Below are 22468 nucleotides of genomic sequence, written 5' to 3'. Positions count from 1 at the left end.
AGGATATTAGCGTTGTCTGCGACGATTACGACGCGCCACCGAAATAGTGCTGGTGCGGTGTTTTCAGCTTCGCCGCGAGTGGATAACTGTGATTCAAGCAGAAAAGCTAGGAGCCGAGTGAAAATGCGCGAGTAAGTACACTAACTGCGTGTATTCTGCAGTGTGATGCCCACCTATTTCATTTTGCGAACCTAATTTGCGTGACACGCAGCTGGGTTGAAGGCAGGCGCGAGCTTTGTGTGAGGGTGCACTTCATACCTTTGAGCGTTTCCTTTGACGAAAATCTAGTGCAAGTTAGTGCTTTCAAGCACAAGCAATCAGCTTGCTTTGCCACTTTCAACGTAGTATTAAGCTTTAGTGCTTTTGATGGCATCCACGCCGTCGAGATTTCGTCTTCAAAAGGTAATAAATGGCACGGTGCTCCTCAACAGCTGGCCAGAATTTCGTGCTTTCATTTCAGTGTTAGAGGTCCCCAAATTTATTTGGGCACGAGACATCCAGCTGCACATAATACATGTATTGGCACGTAAGTAAACAGTACTCGCGCCAGTGTCCTTTACGTCGCAGGCGTAGCTAACCGGTTTAACTAAGAGTAGCACAGTTTCGCTTGTAAAGCACCATCGTTACAAGAATAAAATCGCGCAGGTAGCCTCCAAAAGAGATCGCTGAACGATACTGCAAGTTATACTCTCTCATAGTACGCTTTTGTGAGCAAGACGCATTATTGTAAGAGCGCTCGTGAAACAAAAATTACGTTCCGCGAAACTACCCGTAAAGCGTACTCTAATTATTACGCGATGCATGCTGAAATGATGAAACATCGTTTCACTCTTTCGCGAGCTGCACTGCAATTACGATTCACGCGCACTACAGCGAGAACGTTTTTTTTTTTTTTTTTACAAATGTAACAGCGTACGTATCTGACGAGGTTGGTTCCGTAGCCCGCTCAGCACGTACTGTATACATTGTGGACTTGCATGAGCAAGATGTTCTTGATGTTCCAATAAAATCAGCGAAAATGTCCAGGCTAGAAAAGACGCGAAACACGCTCTCCGACGGGCTGAGTTTTGCTCTGTGTAGCGTCTGCTGGCGTGGCAGCCCGCGCATGTTGTTTCGTCGCGTGTGCGATAGATGGCGCGACGCGCGATACAAATATGGCGATGCGCATGGAATTCGCTGTTTTCTGGTCTATACTTTTGGTACTTCTGGTCTAACTTTTCTTGGCAATGAAGGGAAAGCTATGGGGGCGGAGCGTCTGCACATGTACTGCTACGCGAAGTATTTCGGTATGGCGCGCGTCTCGTAACGCCGTGGAAAGTGATGGCTAGTGTTGCATTTCCATGCAAACGCTGTTCAGCGTCTAAGGTACGGGTAAAAGGCGCGACTTTTTCACGCACGCAAAAACGCAAAGTGACAACGTATAAAGTGAAATAAATACAAATATCTCGCTTGTGTGCTCTGCGTTCAGTCTCAAAAAGCTATATGTAGAAAATGAAGGAGTATTTTATATATCTCACGCAGGAAATACGGACGCAATTGTGGGACTACATTCATTAGCGGTAGAATTCGTGCATTGTGGCTCTGTAGCGTTCGCTTCATTGCCAAGAAAAGTTGTCCGTGAATATATCTTTAGGTAGCAGTAATTCTATGAGAAAAAACGGCGTCCTGCCAACTGGAGGAGTGAAGCGCCACTGTAATTTCGTAAACCTCCTTACTACCCTCGCGCCGGCAGAAAGCCAATACTCGTGTCAGTCGGGCAAGTTAAAGGGGTCATGCACCACTTTTCCAAGTAATGATCTAATGACCTCAGTATCGGAGTTTACTACCTCCCGAATCGATTGCCGCAAAAATTTCTCGATTCCGTCAAGAATCAGCGGAGTTACGGGGGTTTGGCGCACGCTTTCATAGCTTTCTCTCTTTTCTCGTGCCGACGAGTGCACTGGAAGCTACACATGGAGGGATGGCACGGGGGAAAGAAGTTACGTCAGCGCGCGTCATGAAACACGATCGCTCTCCCGCTGTGATTCGCGTTGGCGAGTGCGGCTACCGTGTACTGAGGAGTGCGGCGCCGGCAAGTGGCGGCACCCCGTGGCAAGAAGCGCATCTGATCCGAACGCCACTCTCGATTTACGTCGGCTATCGGCCAATAAGCATGCTATGTCTCTTGCGACGTAAACAGGCAGATTCGCGACGTCAACATGCAGACGCCCCGCCCACCGACGAGAGTGAGAACCGGCCTCTGTTTGAAAAGAGGGCGCCTGAGGAAACGGCAACTTCGCGCTCCGCTTGTGGCCTTTACGCGGCGCGCACGACTGTAATATTCGGCAGAGCAGTTCATAGCCGTGTCAGCTTTCCACAGGATGTGTTTTTTAACAAGCCCAAGGGGTGCTTCATGACCCCTTTAAGGGCCCTTAGGGGGGGGGGAAGGGGGGGAGCACGCTTCGGAACACTGGGTGACACTTTCTTGTTTTGCACACGCTGTGCGAAACAAGAAAGGAATGGCGACAGACTGCGAGCGCGTTTTCAATATTTAGATGAAAAGAAAAAGAAAGGAAAAAATTGGCCGCGAAGCACGACCAATCAAAATGTGCGCGGTGTGCTAAAGAAAAATTGGCCGCGTATCTGCGTGCGTCGCTGCAAATGTCGTCTAAAGAAGATAGAAGAGGCGCAGCGTGAGATATGGACGCCATCTGGCAATACGTCGGGAAACATGAGTGCTGTGTTGCGGGCTGGTAGTCCCGGCGCAGCAGCAGGCGAAGACCGGCGGTGACTAACGGTTTGGCGGGAAGCGCCGAAGCAGAAGGAACGTCCGCACTCAACGAGTGCTCTCCACACACTCTTTTATTTACACGTCGCCTGAGTAAAACAGCAATGTCAGAGCGGCACCCCATGGCATTCATACAGTGCAATACGAAACCGAAACCGAAACACAGCAATGAGCTCGTGCAGAGGGCACGGAGGAAGACAAGTTTCAGCGCAGTCGCATTTTCAGCGCAGCTTAAGAAACTAGGGTCTCTAGAATTACGTATCTATGCATTTTCTATTAAAGGAACACAGCACCTAATGCTTACCTAGTGATGTTGCGCCTCAGATATGCGTAATGTTTGCTTTTTGATCAACAATGTACACAAGTATGAACCTAGTCATCCGTTCAAGGTGGCTGGCCCTTGGGCAAGTGGTTCAACTTTGGCCGGGTGGCTGAATCGAGGGACGTGCCGACAAACAGAAAGACAGACCAAAATTTAGGCGTTTAAGTTCCCCAAGAAAGACTATTGTCTTTAATAATGTGATTGTATTACGTTGAATTACGAATACAAAGCCTTTTCTTTTTGTTCACTAAGAAACGCATATCACGCAACAAGATAGAGTATGCTCAACTGCAAGTGACACTCCCCTTACATGTTTCAAACTTGGTAAAGCGTACTTTGAGTATGCTCTCTTAAGTACACTTGCCTGTTTGACACAGGTTCCACTCACGTCTCAATTTGGGCAAGTAGCGCTGACAATTATTCTTTCTTTAGAATTGATGCAGGGGCTGGCGCGAACGCCAAGCCCCACTACCAAAAATTACATGCCCCATCTATCCCTGTTTGGGAAAGTGGCGTGCGTCAGCCAACCGCAGTGCAATGCTTGGCCTCAGCACGGGACCCCGGCCTCGCTGATCACCGGAGAGCCCGACACCAGGTAAGTATGCTTGTGGAATTGTCGACCACGCTTGTCATTCCAGGGGCACATGCATCTGGATCTGGTTTCTAATGCAGTGTTACAGGTAAAGTTAAGCGCGAGTGTGCTGGTAGGGCTTGCATGTTTATGAATCGAAATTAGAGAACCTCGTTCCCGCAAAACTCTATATTTAAACAAGGTGGCAAAGTATTCTGATGAGCGTTTTGATGAAAAAAAAATGGTGAACGCTACGCGACGTAGTGATCGCCCAGCTTTTTTTTTTTTATGGCGACCATTGAACAAAGCTTGCGGGCGAAGAACGACCAATCAATAGGTGCGCGACGTGCTGAGCAAAAACCTTTATTAGGGCTAAAGCCTTAGATGCCTTATCAAACGCGAAAATTGACCATCAGCGGAGTCAGCGTCCCGCGCGTCGGCGGCGTCAACACGAGCGATGCAAAAAAAAAAAAAATCACGCCATATCCACGAAGTGAATGATGATTGAGCAGCTGGCTCGGCGATAACCGGGTAAACCGTGAATGCTCCGTACAATTTCTCTATTGTCATATAAAGACGTGACACGTTGTTATAGTAGCGATTGTGGTCAGGTTGTTGTCGAACCACAAGCGGTCGCAGACCTTGCAGCTGTGGCCGAACGTCTGGTGGAGGAAATCGCGATTGAAGCACGCGTCGGCGCCACCAACTTCAGGTAGCGACCGCTTTCTGCGCTTGGCCGCTGCTTCCCGCGCCCGTACCTCTTCGAGGTTCTCTTGTCGCCGCTTCTGCGCTGCATCGGCTTCGCGGGCTTGTATCTCGGGGTCCGCACGACGCTAACGTCTCTCTGCGGCCTCGCGAGCTCTCACCGCAGGGTCTTGGCGGCGAGCCCGCGCTGCTGCTGCCTTGCGAGCCCTCCGCTCCGCCGCCTTTTCTTCTTCGTCCATGTTATTTGTATCGAAGCGCACTGACTGACGACTGTCGACAGAGAGAGAGGAAGCGCACCGTTGTGGCCTGTAGCGGTCTCCTATCAAACTAAAGCACGCGCCGGAGTGGAGCGAGCGCCGCTTGCTAGAGGTGTGCACGGGCTCCGGGTAGCCCGAAAGCCCGAGCCCGACCCGGCCCGCGGACCGGGCTCGGGCGGGCCGACGTATTTTCACCTCGGGCCCGGGCCGGGCTCGGGCCCGGCGCAAAGCCCGACTGTAGCACGAAACATAGAGAATGAGCGGGAATTATTTTCCAGCACGCATACAGCGCCTTTTCCGCGAAGGCCCTCTACCGCTTTTCCTTTCCATTCGCTACTTTAAACAAAAGGGGAGCAGGTAAAGCACTGCCTCTGTTGCACTCCGACAAACAGAGAAGTGACACCACCTGAGCTAGTGACGGCGCCACGCGACTGTTCGCGTTAGATTTACGGCCAAATCCCATATGAGTGAAAATGCACACGACAGCAACGAGCAACCCGACGTAGATCGCCTTCGTGCAAGCTGACGTTTTTGTGGGCATACCCCATACACGTGACGGCTTTGGCGAGCGAGCTCCATTGTTGCTGGCATGAGGCCGTCTACTTGTATAGCAAAAGTGCCGCGCTGTCGCTGGTATGCAATGCAAATAAAATTCTTAAGCTTGCCAGGCTGGAAAAAAGATATTAGCAATCCCGGCGACGAGTGCAAGCAGCGAACGTAACTTCAGTTCGGCGGGCTACATAAGACAAAAGCGCCGCACTTCGTTGAAGCCGGAATCGTTGGACTGCTTGCTGTTATTGCACGACAATTTGTCGTGCAATAACAAATCGCTTGTTCAAAGGTGGGCCGATCACGGAGGCAGTGCAAAACCAGGTGAGCTCCAGAAAGCTTTCGGGGGGGGGGGGGGGGGGGAGAAGATCAATATATCGACTGTGAAAGTGAAACTCACAGGGTCATGCAGTGTCATGAGTCATGAGTCGCCTTATGCATTTGTTTTAGACGACTCGAAGGCGAAAGCCGTCTCCTTCTCTTACTTCAGTCGACGTATTGTTCCTCCCCTCCCCCCCGCTTTCTGCACCAAACGGGGTTTTGTACCGCCTCCACGATCAAAGGTATTGCAAGCTTTCTACACCTCACTTGGTTTTGCAGTGCCTTCGTGGTCGGTGGGCTGATCACGGAGGCAGTGCAAAGCGACGATGTCATGTGATGACATGATCATGTGACGTCACGTTATGCAAGTCATCGTGACGTCACAAATTGTGTCGATCTGTGTCGTCATGACGGCGTCATAATGTGATGCTTTTTTAGACTCACTCATGTTGACGCCGCCGACAGCCAATTTTCTCCTTTGATGAGGCATCTCAGCAGTCATGGGCGCGTACCTTACCATTAAGAAGTCACAGTGCTACAGTTACAGCTACCTAAGCCAAAAAAGTAACTCCGTTAGAGTTACGTTACAGAGTTTCCAAAATAACCTGTTATATACAGTTACAGTGACATTGAAAAAGTAACGTCGTTACTTTTCAGTTACTGTATAAAATAAGTAATAGATCACAAGCCAAATTATGGAATTTATTTAATAAGCACGTGCGAAGGCATGCGGGTTGTCAAAATTGCACGTAGTAAAATCCTAACGAGGCAAACCTAAAGGGGTCCCCAACAGAAGCAATAGTTGTGTATGCCTTATTTTGTAGCGCCGATTTTTACAGTGAAGCCGTTTAAGCCTGCCGTAAGAACTTCGGTGTCTGCAAATGTATGCAAAAACTATCATCATCATGAACGGGAATGTGCCACAGAAATTGGGTAGATCCCACTACTCACCGCTGTTCCACTAAAGATGAAGAAGGCAACAGACGGGCGGCAAACACCGATTACGATTTCTAGACAGCCGTAATCAGTAATTGAGACAATCTTTAACCCTTTCGGCCCTGGTGTCGTCAATTGACGACACCGCACAAAAGTTCCCCTAGCACCACGGAAATTAAATCAAAACTGCTCATTCTTGGGGAAATACTTCTTCAATGATCCCCACTGTGATTGACATCAAAGTTGCGACATATTTGCAAAGCTGGGAGCCACAAAGAAGAAAAAGCTTGACCGAAGTGATGGGTGACGCCGAGGCGGGTCAGGTGAGGCGGCTAAGCGCCGTTTTCAGGACGTCGTACAGAAGCTGTATCAAGGAGTATCATGCTGAAAAATGAGACTTGGTTCACATTTTGTGTACTCTAGTGAGTAGCAGAAATAAAAAAATCCATTTTCCTAATTTCACAACCCCTGAGCCCTGATGACTTAATTTGATTCCATGCTAATTAATCCAAAAATACTTGCACCACTGGCTCAATTTTTCGTTTTTGGTCTTCTGGGGTCCTAACTATTAGGAAAAGACGCACAAAAATTGTCTCCGGCCAAAAAAAATCCAGGGCTGAAAGGGTTAATAAACCGTCGGGATTAACGCAGTGATAAACTCCATGGCCGCACGTTTCAGCTTCGCTGAAGCATCTGTACGGACTACAACGACAGAATACTAGGGAACGGGAAAGGCAGCGGTGGCTGCGAGAAGACCCCAAAGCGATGGAAGCCCTACGCGAACGACGACGTGCCCATAGATATATGGGAGGTGCGAACGCTCGGTTTCAGCGCGAGTTTCTCTACCTGGAGTTTGGACGTCCGTGTCGTGTCTGTGACTGTCTGTGGTTTAACTGGAACCTCTCTGCACTGAGAATCAACCTAGAAACAACCTAGCACCACCTATTGGCCGCGATATCGAGCGGAGTCGCCGCCTGGCGGCTTCTGGCTGAACCGCGCCTTCTGTGGATTGCTCCATGCGTCGTCTGCTAGCCGCGTTGTGTTTGCATGTGCGCGTACGTCATGCAGATCCTCAAAAGGCGGTTTATTCCGTTGCGTTAGTGCGACTTTAAGCGCTCGTACGTATGCCTAACACGATGCAAAGAAGCATTTGACCTTGATCGGCTGTATATGTACTGTAATAAGATCAGTGAGTGCACTTGTCGACAGTGCTGTGTGTGGTCGTCGTACCCTCCGTTCACGAGAGTCATATCAGTGTAGGTGCCGCTGTGTGGTCCAAGCGCATTGCAAAGTGCTCTTGGCGTTGCCTTGAAGATGAGGAGCATTAAATCCCATGTGAATATAGCCTTTTAGCGGCTCGGTGGTAAAAAAGGCTCGCATGTACTTGCGCGTTTTGGTTAGGTGTTGTTTATACGTTACGCGACGAGCTTTAGTTGTGTACGGTCCTGGTCTCACTAGAGAGAAATATTTCTGTCAAGTGACGTCTGACACTTCGGTACTTGAATTGTCCCCTACAAAGAACAGAAAATGAAATGACACGGAAATCGCAAAACTGAGTTGCTTTGCGCAATTTTCATTTGTGGCGAAATTTATACAAAAACATCCGTGTACTTAGATTAAGGTGCGCGTTAAAGAGCCCTGATGGTCAAAATTAATCCAAACGGCGTACTTCGCACTTATGTCGTAGTAATTTCACGCGAAGCCACATTTTTTTTTTTACATTATCTTGAGCGCATGTGTTGCGTTGTTTAGATTGACGGAAGGCAGCGGACATTATTCGTATAAAATAAACGTACTTTGGTCCCGTGAAATAACCGGGCCTTTGTTCCATTACTGTCGTGCAAGCAATCAGTCGAAGAAATTTCCGTGCTGTACAGTTACCTTTGTGTACCGTTACTGGAATAAAAACAAGCGTGTGCGTGTTAAACGTCTCCGTAGCACTAAAGCGCTGTCAGCCACGTAACTTACTTCAGTAAACCCATCAACTGTCCTACATTTCATGGATAACTGAATAAGAAATGCGAATGAATATTTGAGCACGCAGTGCACAAAGTGCTATTTTAACTCATCGGGCAGGAATACGGGCTTTCTTTTTGTTGAGGGGCAGTCAGATGAACAAGAAGTAAATAGTTAATTCAGTCGCGCTATAGAGCAGTGCGTAGGTAGAACACAAGATAAACATGTACAAATAAAACAACAAGAAAACGTCATCCATTGCGAAAACGCTGACTGTCGCCGAAGGCGAGCAACCCGTTCGTTGGCAGAATGCCCTTCTGTAAAACTGAGAGCTGGGCGAGTTCGTATGAATTCATGTTGAAACTTTTTTTAGCGCGCACAAAAGACGGGGGACACAGAAAGAAGGTACAAAACGAGCGCTTCTGTCACAATTAATGGTAGCATTCGGCGCGCTTCGTGCATTAATTCGGAAATGAAGAGCGCACATATTACCAGAAAGCTACAGTCAACGCATTTTATTTGCCGGAAATCGGGTCAAATCACTCATAGCGAAGCGCTGTTGTGCACGTTTGTATACGCGCTGACAACCGCCTATCCACACTAGCGCGGCGACGGTGCTGCCACCTGTAGCCCGATCTCGCGGCGAATAGCTAAAGCCTAGCAACAACCTAGAAGCAACCAGATTATACTTCAGAATCGTCCAGCTTCGCTATTTCAAGACTTGCGCGACTTAGTGCAAGCTTCGTTTTTTTATTGCGATAGCAGTTGTATGGACAGTCTCGGCTGGTTTTTGTCCGTCCCCGTCGCCATCATTCACCGTATATGTATATGTATATATATATATATATATATTGTGAGACAACGCTCAGGCCGCAAGACTCTTCGTTATTGCCCTCGAGCCTGAGCCCCACTACTCAGACCCAAGCGGTGATGATGAGTATATACAGGTGAGAAGATGGCAAGTATGAAGAATGCTCACACTAATTTCCCCGTGCGCCGAAGCGGCCAGCCTGGCCGCGACTTAGACTGGGTAGAGACGTCGAACGAAGGGCTTCAGACGGGAAACGTGGACTATCTCTGAACCACGGCAGCGACGGTCGGAAGAAGCCTCAACTGGGGTGACACGATAGTTTACAGGGGATGTTTGTTCATTAATTATGTAGGGTCCAATGAATCGCGAATGGAACTTTTCACACAATCCGGGAACACGAGTAGGCGTCCAAAGGAGCACTTCGTCGCCAGGACGGAAAGAGACGTCACGATGGGAGCTGTCGTACCGCTGTTTGCGATCGTGTTGACTGGCTTCTGTGCTGAGCCGAGCAAGTTGCCGACATTTTTGAAGCCTCGAAACGAACTGCTCGGTTAGGGTTGTAGAACTGTCACTTGGAGTGCGTAAGAATGAAGCGTCAATGGTGAATGTCGCCGAACGGCCATAAACGAGGTAGAACGGTGAATACCCAGTAGTGCCTTGGACGGCGGTATTGTGAGCAAACGTCACAAATGGCAATATCGTGTCCCAGTTGTCGTGAGCTGGGCTGATATACATGGATATCATATCAATTAGCGTGCGGTGGAATCGCTCTGTGATGCCATCGGTTTGAGGGTGGTATGCTGATGTTGTCTTGTGAACTGTGCCACAAGTTTTAAGCATCTCTTGTATAACTGTGGATAGAAAACTCTTGCCGCGATAGCTTAATAGGACGCGGGGCGCACCATGACGCAAGACGACGGCTTCGAGAAAGAAGGTGGCCACGTCAGAGGCAGAACTAGAGCGCAGAGGAGCGGTCTCTGCGTACCGTGTGAGATGGTCAACCGCTGTCACGATCCATCGATATCCTGCAGACGTTACAGGATGAGGTCCGACTAGATCCATTCCAACAATGGCAAAAGGTTCCTCGGGACATGGGACTGGTTGTAGCAAGCCAGCAGGAGCGGAAGTCGGCCGCTTGCGCCGTTGACATAGGGTGCAAGAAGAGACGTACTTGGCAACAGAAGTGGAGAGGCCAGGCCAGAAGAAGCGGCTCCTAAGGCGGCTGTATGTTTTGCAGAATCCCAAGTGGCCAGCAGATGGGTCGTCGTGAAAGGCCTCAAGGACCTGCGCACGAAGCGAACGTGGAAGAACGGGAACCCAACGGCGTCCATCATCATTGTAAACGTATCGGTGCAGCACGTCGTTTTCAAGCTTGAATTGCCTGAGTTGGCGGCGCAACCTGGCATTAGGTGGTGGAGACTTTCCGCAGAGGCGTTGAACAATGCGAAGGCAGTATGGATCATGCTGTTGACAGGAGGCCAACTGAGCGTAGCGATTGGAAGACAGAGTGCCAGCAGCCGCTAGTGCCGACAACGTAAGCGGATGCGTAGCCTCATCATCATGGGACGAGCAATGAAGAGGCATGCTCAGAGAAGATGGTAATGGGAGGGGGCAACGAGAGAGGGCGTCGGCATCTTGGTGTTTTTTCCCAGATTTATAAAGAACGTCAAATGTGTACTCTTGAAGCCGGAGCACCCAGCGGCCGAGGCGACCGGACAAATTCTTTAGCGATGACAACCAGCATAAAGCGTGGTGGTCTGTAATTACGGTAAAATGGCGTCCGTAAAGATATGGGCGGAATTTTTGTACGGCCCAAATTACAGCCAAGCATTCCTGTTCCGTGATCGAGTAGTTTTGTTCAGCAGTCGTGAGTGCGCGGCTGGCGTAGGCGACAACTCGCTCTCGACCTGCTTCATCACGCTGTAGGAGGACGGCACCGATGCCATGGCCGCTAGCGTCGGTGTGGAGACAAGTAGGGGCATGCTCATCGAAGTGACAGAGGACGGGGTCAGATGTCAGCGCCGCCTTGAGCGTGTCGAAAGCGATGTCGCAATCGTTCGTCCAAGTGAAGGCTGTGCCCGACGTCAGTAGCTTGTGCAGTGGCGACGCGATGGACGCGAAGTCGCGGATAAAGCGGCGAAAATAAGGCGCTAGGCCCAGAAAACTGCGTAATTGCTTGTGATTTTCGGGGCGAGGAAAACGTGTCACAGCAGTCACTTTGTCAGGATCCGGTCGAACGCCATCTTTACTAACAAGGTGGCCCAACACTATGATGTTCTTTCTGGCGAAATGACATTTTTTAGTATTAAGTTGAAGCCCAGCGTTAGAAATGCACGTCAAAACTTCGTCCAGCGGCTCAAGATGCTGACGGAAAGTGGAAGAAAAAATGACAATGTCATCCAGATAACATAAGCAGGTTTTCCACTTAAGGCCACGAAGAACTGTGTCTATCATACGCTCAAACGTTGCCGGAGCGTTGCATAAACCGAAGGGCATTACATTAAACTCATAGAGGCCATCGGGCGTTGCAAAGGCCGTCTTGTCCTTGTCCGCTTCGTGCATAGGTATTTGCCAGTACCCTGACCGGAGATCGAGACTTGAGAAATATTCAGCGCCCTGGAGGGAGTCGAGGGCATCATCAATTCGCGGCATCGGATATACGTCTTTGTGCGTGATCTTATTAAGTGCCCGATAATCGACACAAAATCGTACCGAGCCGTCCTTCTTCCGGACCAGGACAACAGGCGACGACCAAGAACTGGACGATGACCGAATGATGTCGCGTTTCAGCATGTCAGTGACGTTGCCCTCGATGATCTTGCGCTCTGCGGAAGACACGCGGTATGGTCGGCGGCGTACGATCGAATTGCCCTCGGTTTCGATGCGGTGCACTGCGACGGAAGTGCGCCCCAGAAACTTGGAGTGGACGTCGAAGGAAGCACTGTGTTTTCGAAGCAGTGCGAAGAGATCTTCCTTCTGCGCCGCAGGGAGATCAGGATTGATGGTGGCAGTTAACGCTGTGCTCGTCGCATGGTCATCATTAGCAGCAGGCGAGAGTGGTGGATCTGCGTGAAGAGGCGTCAGGGCAAGAGGTTCAGTGTCAGCAAAGCAGGCCACAACGGTACCTTGGGACAGAAGAAATGGCCGAGATGTAGTGTTGCGTGCTGTGACCAACGCTCGGCTGTCATGAAACCTGACCAAGCTAGGCGCAATTACAATGCCACCAGATATCCAGCGATCGCATGGAGCGAGAAACACGTCACCATTAAGGATGGTATCAGACGTCAATGTCACAACATTCTCATTGCCAGGTGAAATGGAGCAATCGGCCGCCGTGACCAAACGCAGTTTTCGAGCATCGTCATCAGATGAAAATTCCGTGTCCGTCATATGAACTACTCGCTGATGACAAGATATTACGGCACGCTGAAGAAAGTCCCATCCTAAGATAAGTTCGTGGGTACATGATGACAGCACGAGAAACTGAATGTGATGAAGTATGCCATCGATGAAAACTCGCGCTGTGCACACACCAACGGGCTGAACAAGAACTTCATTGGCACACCGAAGGGGAGGTCCAGTATACGGCGTTTTTACTTTTCGCAAGCGTGAACACAGTTCAATACTAATGACGGAAAGCGCTGCACCCGTGTCTACCAATGCCTGAGTCCATACACCTTCAACACATACCAACAGTACATTTGAGGGCCGCTGCGGAGGAGTTTCACATAGCCCGAATGATGCAGCTTTCCCTCCCGAAGCTGCACTATTTAGTTTTCCGGGCGATGGCCCGGGGACGAATTAGCTGGTCGAAGGGGAGAAGACGAGCGGCGCGTCGGTGACGGAGAGCGGCGACGGGGGAAACGAGAAGCACCGGCACCGTCGAGGCTCTGCGGAGATGGTGAGCGACGTTCATAACTTTGGTAGGAGCGACCATGTTGCGGTCCGCAGCACGAAACTCGTCTCTTTCATAGGAGTCGTAGCCCCGTCTTTCGTCCTGTTGACGGCGTCGGCAAAACCTGGAAATATGGCCACGGACTCCACAATAATAGCAAACTGGCCGAGGAGGGCGCCAGGCGTTGGCAGGCGGAAGCGACGTTCGTGGTGACAGAACATTCACCGAACCGTGCATTGTGGTCGCGTGGGGTTGTGTCTGTTGAGGAGGTGCGAAAGCTGCAACCTGGGCGTAAGTTGGCGTAGGTAGAGGGTCATGCCTGGGAACTTCCGCACACGTCATGGCAACAAGTTCTTCCCTGACGATGTTGCGGAGGCTGCTGCCAGAAGACGTCATACGGAGCTCAAGTGGGCAAGACATAGCTTGTGCTTGAAGCTCCTCACGTATGATGGAACGAATCAACGCGCGTAGCTCGCTGTCATTGGTTGCGCTCAGATGAGTTGTGTCAGGCTGCAGACGTAGTAGATGGAGTTCACCAAGGCGCTGACACGTGGCGACGACTGCTGAGACTGAAGTGGGGTTCTGCACCGCAAGGGCATTGAATGCCGCAGCCCCAATGCCTTTGAGCAGGTGGCGGACCCTGTCATTCTCCGTCACTGAGTTGTTCACGCGGCGACAAAGGGCGAGGACATCTTCTATGTAAGAAGTGTAGGACTCGCCGGTTTGCTGAACACGCTCGGCTAACTTCTTTTTGGCGATGTCTGAGCGGATTGAAGGGTTCGCGAAAATCTGCCGCAACTGGTGTTTAAATGAGGTCCAATCCACGAAGTCCAGCTCGTGGTTAAAAAACCAAGTCTTGGCGACACCCGTCAGGTAGAAGGCGACGCGAGTGAGTTTGGCAGAGTCGTCCCAGTGGTTGAGTGCACTCACGCGCTCATACTGCTCCAGCCAGTCTTCAACATCGTCCCCACGAAGGCCAGCGAACACCGGTGGATCCTTCTGGGGTGTGGTGACCAAACAAGAAGGAGTTCCCGTTGGGGCAGGCGTCGTAGATGCGCCAGGGTTGGAGCGCTCGTCTTGCGACATTGCTGAGGTCTGTTGGTGCAATCGGCGACCTGAACGGAGCTCCAGGGGTGTGTTGTAGCGGAAGTCGTAGGGGCACCAGTAGAGCGAGAGGACTGAGGGACCGGACAGCACAATCCACCACTTGTGAGACAACGTTCAGGCCGCAAGACTCTTCTTTATTGCCCTCGAGCCTGAGCCCCACTACTCAGACCCAAGCGGTGATGATGAGTATGAGAAGATGGCAAGTATGAAGAATGCTCACAATATATATATGAAAGTCCCAAAGAAAAATAATTTAGAAAAATGCTTCCGAAGCGCGGAATCGAACCAGGGCCCTTTCGCTCCGCAGCCCGTGGCGCTAGCCACTACGCCACGAAACGCCGATCCTCTAGGGAGCTAACGGCGAGCGTTATATACGCACCCTTTACCGCTGGCCGGACTCAGAGACGGCAGGCGCTTATAAGCGCTCCTTCATTGCCAGCGACATGGCGCGAGGAGCGCAACGAAGGTAAACGAAGGTCTTTCGGTCGCTGCAGCGGCCGCATTTGCGAAAGGAGCGCGCTATTCAAACAGAAATAAGTAACAACTGCGACATTTAGTTGGCGCTCGTCCTGTGTGTAACTGTTCGTTCGTTTCGTGCGTCCTGCTTTATGTTTTAGCAGTGCGCTTGAAGTGTCGAGCTGTGACGCATGATAGTTCGCGCTCGGCCTGTGTGCGTTCTTTTCGTGCGTCCTTTGAGCTCGAGCGGCGCGCTGGAAATTTCGATCTGCTTTCCGTTCTTCGCGTTCGATTCCAATTTGTTGCTATCGCATTCGCTGCTTCGCCGTTGCGGCGAAACTGTGACTTTTTCTTTGTTCAAGCAACATTGGTGAAAAAGGAATTTATTTGCAAAACTCGTTACAGATTAGAGTTAGTTGTTTCTTAAAGTTGGCATCGGAGACCTTCCCTCTCTTGGTGGATAATACGTCGCGTTCTTTACTGAAGAGACGTTCAGACGGCGCGCTGGACGGAATTCCCGAATTTCGTTGGATAGAAGTTTTCTTGATCTTGGTGGGCTTCACCAGCTCACCACCTCAATACCATTTTGTTAATAATTGAAGTCGGAGTAGACCTTTACAATCCCTTTCAAAGAGGTTTTAAAAAATTGCTTCGCTAGTTCACGGTATAACTGGCTCTCAGCCGTTTCGCGCTCTGCTGCTTTCTACAGCTGCCTGTAAAACACGATTAGCTCGTAGCCTCGGGCGAAGGAGACTATAAAGTTGGAGTCCTCAAGCTCCACCGGTACACCAAGAACAGAACTAGAATATCAAGTGACAAAATGGACATATCTGCCGAAAAAAAACGGACATGAACTTAGCAAGCTCTTCAGTTGCAACATGATTGATTTACGACATGTAGTTTACAAGTAAACTTGAAGTTGCGTTAAAAAACCCATCGCCGAGATCGGTCTTCTGCAGGGAAGATAATCCTCTTAGCGATGTCTTCTAAGCATGCGTGGGTTTAGAGACCTGAAGATATTCCCGTCACGCTGGTATCCGCGAATTATCGGTCCGCGGTTTATGTAGAAGCACTAAAACGACACACGCTAATCGTTCTTGCGGTGCGGCACTCGACGAACCGAAGTCGGAGCCGAAGGTGTTGATCGTGGTCGTCACGAGCTCATGACGCCCCGCAAACTATTTGCTGACCTCATGCACGCTCAAATATGGCACAAGGACAGAAGTTCAATGTTCCGCCTACTGTTTGCAAACCACTTGGTCGATGTATAACCCCGCAAAAAAGCAAGCGCCCAGTGGCGCAGTGGTTATGGTATCTGCTTTCGGTACAAGTGCTCACGAGTTCAATTCCTGTGTCGTGTGTAATTTGCATGTTAATGTTACAAATGTGTATAAATGCATTGATGTTCATCTTATAATTATTCCTACTGATGAATAATGCCGCAAAATGGCCATAAAAGACCGTGGCAGTGTCAAAAAAGTCACAGTTTCGCCTCAAGAGCCAATCAATGAATGCGATAGCAAGAAATTTGAATGTCACAGGAAGAACGGCAAACTTGCTGCGCGCTGCTCAAGCACAAAGGACGCAGAGAAAGAAAACACAAAAGGCGAGTGCGAACTAACAGCTGTCACAGCTCAACTATTGCAGCGCGCTGCTCAAACAAAAAGAAGGAAGCACGGAAAGAAAGCACAGGTACACATAGGACGAGCGCGAACTGTCACAGTTGCTGCTTCAACTGACCCCTACTTTGGCTCGTCTAGCTAGCAGATCACTCCTTTCCCAAAAGCGGCAGCGGCAGCTAGCAAAGTGACCTTCGTGTGGTCTATAGCTTCAACGCAGACATTGCGCTGAAAGCACAAGACGTACGTACGTAGCGAGCTGCGCAGCGACGGGTCGCAGGTTCGAAACCCCGGTCGGGTTTTTCGCAATCATTTTCTTCTGAGTTATATTTATTTATGGCTTTTATTTATATATACACATACATATACCTTTCCGGGACATGACGGCGACGGCAAAAATCCGCCGAGAGTGTCCATGTAATTGCTATCGCAAGAAAATGTATTTCTTATTCCGCAACCGCTTCGGGGCCGCCTACAGATGGGACCTCACGCGTAAGCGCAGGCCGTACCTAGCCAGGAAAACTCTGACTTAAAATCACGGCTAAGCATCGTCACTTCTGGTGTGAAGGCCACTTAGAATTGGGCCGCTTCTTCCGGGAAACGCCTACGAAGCCGCGTAACGAACTGCCTAGCAGCGGCCATAATTTCACCGGATTTTCTGCCTGCAGGCGTGTACTCCAGCTTTGACTGAGGGAGGGGGGGCGCAAGATCTGCCCCGTACATTGACTCTTCTAGTCACCTAAGAGGGGGGGGGGGCGCCAAATCTGCCCAAACATTCACTTAGTAGGGTGGGGGGGTGCTGCGAAGAACATTTGCCCCCCCCCCTTATGGGGAACCCTGCGCACGCCTATGCTCCGAAGTACTTGTATTCGCTTACCATCGGTATTTCTTGGCCCTGTATTGAAACCGCCTGGTCATTGGGATCATTAAATACCATCAATCCGCATTTCGTTACTCTAGATCCTAGTCTTAGAGCTTCCCCTTCCCTTCCGCATATATCCGCCAGCCGCTGTATATCATCTAGATTGTCCGCAAATAAAACAATATCGTCAGCTTAAAATAAACCTGGAAGCTTCTGCTCAATCATCCGCCACCCAGTTTGTGTGAGAGATTAAAAGCAATGTTGTTACCTTCTAGCGCTTTTTCCATCCTCATCATGTACAGCATGAATAACAGCAGGCACAAAGGACATCTCTGTCTCAGCCCCTTGTTAATCTCAACGTTCTCTTTGCTATATATTCCTTCCCATTCTATGCAAACTGTATTTTCTCGGTATATTTCCCTCAAAAGCTGTATACAGTCGTCGCCTATGCCAATTCCTTTCATTATATCGCAAAAATTTTCTGATTAACGTTGTCGTACGCCCCAGTTATGTCTAGAAAAGCCACGTACAAGGGCATGTTTTCTATTTTAGTTATTTCTATACACTGAGTAAGAACAAACAGGTTACCGTCTAACCGCCTGTCGATTCGAAAACCACTCTGAAGTTCTCGCAAGATATCGTTATGTTCTGCCCACGTTTCTATTTTGATTTTTACTGCCTGCATCGCCAACCTGTATAGTACCGATGTAATGGTTAGCGGTCTACACGAGCGAATGTTAATCTTTTTCTTCCTTGCCTTTATAGATTAAGTTCGTTCTACTTTCAGATGCGAAGCTGCTTATGAACGAGGCCTGTCGCAGCGGCGTGATCAGTGCCCCGCGTGCCACTAGATGTATGGAAGAAAGAAGAGAACGAAGTGCTGGGCACGAAAGATGCGAAGCAGCTTATGAACGAGGCCTGTCCCCCCGGCGTGACCAGTGCTCCGCGTGCCACTAGATGTATGGAAGAAAGAAGAGAACGAAGTGCTGGCACGAAAGATGCGAAGCAGCTTATGAACGAGGCCTGCCCCCCCCCCCCCCCCCCGGCGTGACCAGTGCTCCGCGTGCCACTAGATGTATGGAAGAAAGAAGAGAACGAAGTGCTGGCACGAAAGATGCGAAGCAGCTTATGAACGAGGCCTGTCCCCCCGGCGTGACCAGTGCTCCGCGTGCCACTAGATGTATGGAAGAAAGAAGAGAACGAAGTGCTGGCACGAAAGATGCGAAGCAGCTTATGAACGAGGCCTGTCCCCCCGGCGTGACCAGTGCTCCGCGTGCCACTAGATGTATGGAAGAAAGAAGAGAACGAAGTGCTGGCACGAAAGATGCGAAGCAGCTTATGAACAGGCCTGTCCCCCCGGCGTGACCAGTGCTCCGCGTGCCACTAGATGTATGGAAGAAAGAAGAGAACGAAGTGCTGGCACAAAAGATGCGAAGCAGCTTATGAACGAGGCCTGTCCCCCCGGCGTGACCAGTGCTCCGCGTGCCACTAGATGTATGGAAGAAAGAAGAGAACGAAGTGCTGGCACGAAAGATGCGAAGCAGCTTATGAACGAGGCCTGCCCCCCCGGCGTGACCAGTGCTCCGCGTGCCACTAGATGTATGGAAGAAAGAAGAGAACGAAGTGCTGGCACGAAAGATGCGAAGCAGCTTATGAACGAGGCCTGTCCCCCCGGCGTGACCAGTGCTCCGCGTGCCACTAGATGTATGGAAGAAAGAAGAGAACGAAGTGCTGGCACGAAAGATGCGAAGCAGCTTATGAACGAGGCCTGTCCCTCCGGCGTCACCAGTGCTCCGCGTGCCACTAGATGTATGGAAGAAAGAAGAGAACGAAGTGCTGGCACGAAAGATGCGAAGCAACTTATGAACGAGGCCTGTCCCCCCGGCGTGACCAGTGCTCCGCGTGCCACTAGATGTATGGAAGAAAGAAGAGAACGAAGTGCTGGCACGAAAGATGCGAAGCAGCTTATGAACGAAGCCTGTCTCCCCGGCGTCGCGTCGACATAGCCAGTGCCCCAGCCGATCCGAAACGGCGGGCTCGCGAAGCCGAAGCGAAACGGGCGCGTTGACAACGCATTCTCAAACTTCAAGCTGCAACCTTTGCAGCAAGAGCCATTAGTTTATACTTTACGAACCACAAGGCCGTTATACTCAAGGGGAAACGTTCCCCTGAGCTTGATTAAAGTCATATGTGACGAGTAACAACATCAGGGGAACCTCGAATAGAAGGACCATGAAAAGAGATGAAGAAAATAAAACATTTACAGAAACCTAAGTCGACTCATGGCTGCTTCGCATACTACTGAGGGTTCCCTTCACGGGGAGATGGTGGGATTTTTTGCCAACTCTCCGGAATTTGCATGCGCAGAACGCAAGCCACTCTCGGACGTGCGCTCGCGTTTGTCCAAGACCCTGCAGCGCCTTCCTTTCGGCACAAAAAAAAAACGCAGAGCGCACGACCTTAAGAGAAGAAAGTGAAGACGGCGCTTCGCAGTGGCACGCGAGGCCACGACTCGCGTTCCCTGCCGGCTTTTATTTGGCTCTGGTTGGTACATACTCCTGAGGCTAAAATTACAGCGCAAACGCACCTCTTTGTCCTTCTTACTTCTTATTTACTTCTTTGTCCCTGCACCATCTGAACGTAATTTCATGTCTTCACGTATCTAATGCACTATCGTCCTTGTTACACGTTTTGCGTTCGAACAATTGTTGTGGGCGCATGTACGGTAAGTTTGCCTTGGGCTTATATATGCACTAGCGTATAAAAGCATTCAGCAGTTGTTAGAGCTTGTGTCGTACGTTTCTTTTATAACACGAAAGTGTTTTATGCAGGGGTCCACCACGGCTCCACTGACGTATTTCCGTCACGTATATGACGTTGTAAAATATAAAGACTAGCAGATGGCAAAGAAAAAACTAGAAGAAAAAGTTCCGTCTCCGGGAGTCGAACTTACGACCCCTAGCTCCGCAGCGCGCGGCGCGAAACGATTAGGCCATAGACGGCACAATCTTCGCCATGCTAACGGCGAGCTATTTATATGCACCATTTGCCGGCGGAGGTATTCAGAGATCGGTGGTACATCAGCATGTTCTCGCTATCCCTAGCGAGATGGCGCGAAGGGCTTGAAAAGCGCCCTTTCAAGATGGCCGCCCCAGGCGCCACGACGAATGCGCGCCTCTACAGGGCGTGGTCGCTCGTGCGCGCGCTCATCTCGTGATGGCGGTAGTTTGTAGGTCTTGTGCTCTCACCGAAAGTTTGCGTTGAGAGCACGAAGGGCACTTCGCTCACTGCAGCGGCCGCTTTTGCGAAAGGAGCGCGCTGCTCACACAAAAATAAGTTACAACTGTGACATTTCGCGCTCATCCTGTGTATGTTCGTTTCGTGCGTCCTATTGCTTGAGCAGCGCGTTGCAAGTTTCGAGCTGCTTGCCGTTCTTCGCGTGACGTTACAATTTGTTGTTATAGCATTCATTCCTTTGCCCTTGGGGCGAAAGAATGCCCAACAGACGCTCAACTACGTCTGTGAAAACACGTGTCACTTTCGTGTTATAGCGATTCCTATGACAGAGGGATCAGCCATGTTTTTCGTGGGTGTCTTGTGCTTTTGCGCTGTAATTTTAGCCTTGGGATTCTGGTCGTGGTGTAACATATATACTGTAATTCTGGTTCAGCCGTCTCGCTTCTTCCCTCCTGCGGTATAAGCCTAAGTGAGCAAAGTTTTCCCACTAGCTCGCGCCACCACGAGCCACGGGACCTTCTTCTTTCAGATGCGAAGCAGCTTATGAACGAGGCCTGTCCCTCCGGCGTAACCAGTGCGCCGCTAGTTCTCGGAGCGCCCACTAGATGGCTCTGCGGTAGAGCGCTCGAATACTGGATTGTGTCCTTCTCTCTCCACGCCCAACCGTGGACACCACTCTACCACAGGCGCTCGGATTTGCACCAGAAGAGAAAGACTGCGATGCCGCTGCCGTGCCGACCACTAAAGCTCGTCTGCAAATGTGGTGGAGGGCAACGGTGAACTGAGATCAGACCGGTCAGTCGCGACACTTCTAGAGTGCAGCCGCTTGTGATTAGTGTGCTTCGCTATCCACCCCATAATTTTGTCGTTTTTTTTCCTTTTTTTCTATTTTTCCCTTTCTTCTTTTTTTCTCTTCCTTCTCTTTTCTATCCGGCTAGGCCACAGTCTCTGCGGCCACCCGCTTCTAAGGGATCAGCCACCTATCATCATCATCATTATCATCATCCACTCTGGCATGCGCTCTTGTTTGAGTGGAGACTACCAGCGCCATATATACCTTTCGGGAGAGTTTGGCGATTGTTTAATCTCTCCGCTCTCCGAGCTCCGCCCCAGCGCCGCCCTCTTCTCGTGACGTAAACCCTATCTCCTCTCCGGCGGCGGCGCGTGGCAGTGGCGACAGCGCGGCGCGGAGTCCGGCGCTGCCGCGACGAAGAGACGCCGGCGCGCCGCTCTTACACGATCGCTGAGGAGCGCGCGTATGTTACGAAGCTCTTGTGCGAAGCCGCGCGTATTCATAGCGACTGCTCCTCGCATTCAAGCGTGAATTTGTTGCGTGCGATGGGCTGCTGTTGCGCGGTTGGCTGTTCAAACAGCAGTGCGCAGGGTTTCCGCCTTTTTAGGCTTCCGAAGGAAAAGAAGCGACGACGCCTTTGGATCAGAAACATCAGACGCAGCAGATGGACCCCGACCGACTGCTCCGTGTTATGCGAGCCTTAGCTTGAATATTGCTGGTATTATAAACAGCGTACCATTAACACAAACTTATTATTTGTTGTGCAATGGGGCCCTTTCAGGCGCACAAACTTTAAAAATAATTTTGTCACGCTGAAAAAAAAAGAGTTTTATGGTTCGCGTTTCGATCGCTTGGGCAGATTGAAATTTTTCAGCGATCACGCTCAAGCGTGATGTGTTGCATTTACGTAATTTATCGCGCGTTCTGAGCACGAGATTGGGATGTTACCGTGATGTTATGAGGGGAAAATTTATTTCGATATCGCAGGTTAGTGCCGCCGCGCGTCTGCTGCGGCGGTTACCTGGCACGTGTTGTACGTTATGTGGTCTGCGTTTCTGTGCCTGTCAGCCTATCGTGTCATTTACCGCTGTGTTGCCGCTTGTGTACATGCTACCAGTTTCACGTTTAATTCGCGCATGTAAATTAATCTGCGCCTCTGTGCTAAGCGAATGTGCCTTGCGCTTTTTAGTCATGCACGTATAGTGCACGATGTCTGTGCTCGCGAGGAAGCTCTTCCACTATAGCAAGGGGCCCTCATGTGCTCGATGAAAGTTCGTGATTAGGAAGTATAGAGCGCGAAGAAG

General features: G+C 50.3%; 1 non-coding gene across 1 annotated transcript; it reads right to left on the bottom strand.

The window, feature by feature from the left end:
* Window positions 1-3529: 3529 nt before the first annotated feature.
* On the bottom strand, window positions 3530-3692 carry LOC119388450 (U1 spliceosomal RNA). Its single transcript, XR_005182734.1, has one exon. It is a non-coding gene; the product is annotated as a U1 spliceosomal RNA (small nuclear RNA).
* Between the last annotated feature and the right edge of the window lie 18776 nt (window positions 3693-22468).

This window comes from Rhipicephalus sanguineus, chromosome 3 (assembly GCF_013339695.2).
Source record: "Rhipicephalus sanguineus isolate Rsan-2018 chromosome 3, BIME_Rsan_1.4, whole genome shotgun sequence".
In the NCBI taxonomy this organism is placed as follows: Eukaryota; Metazoa; Arthropoda; class Arachnida; order Ixodida; family Ixodidae; genus Rhipicephalus; species Rhipicephalus sanguineus.
This window is presented reverse-complemented; position numbering and strand designations above follow the sequence as displayed.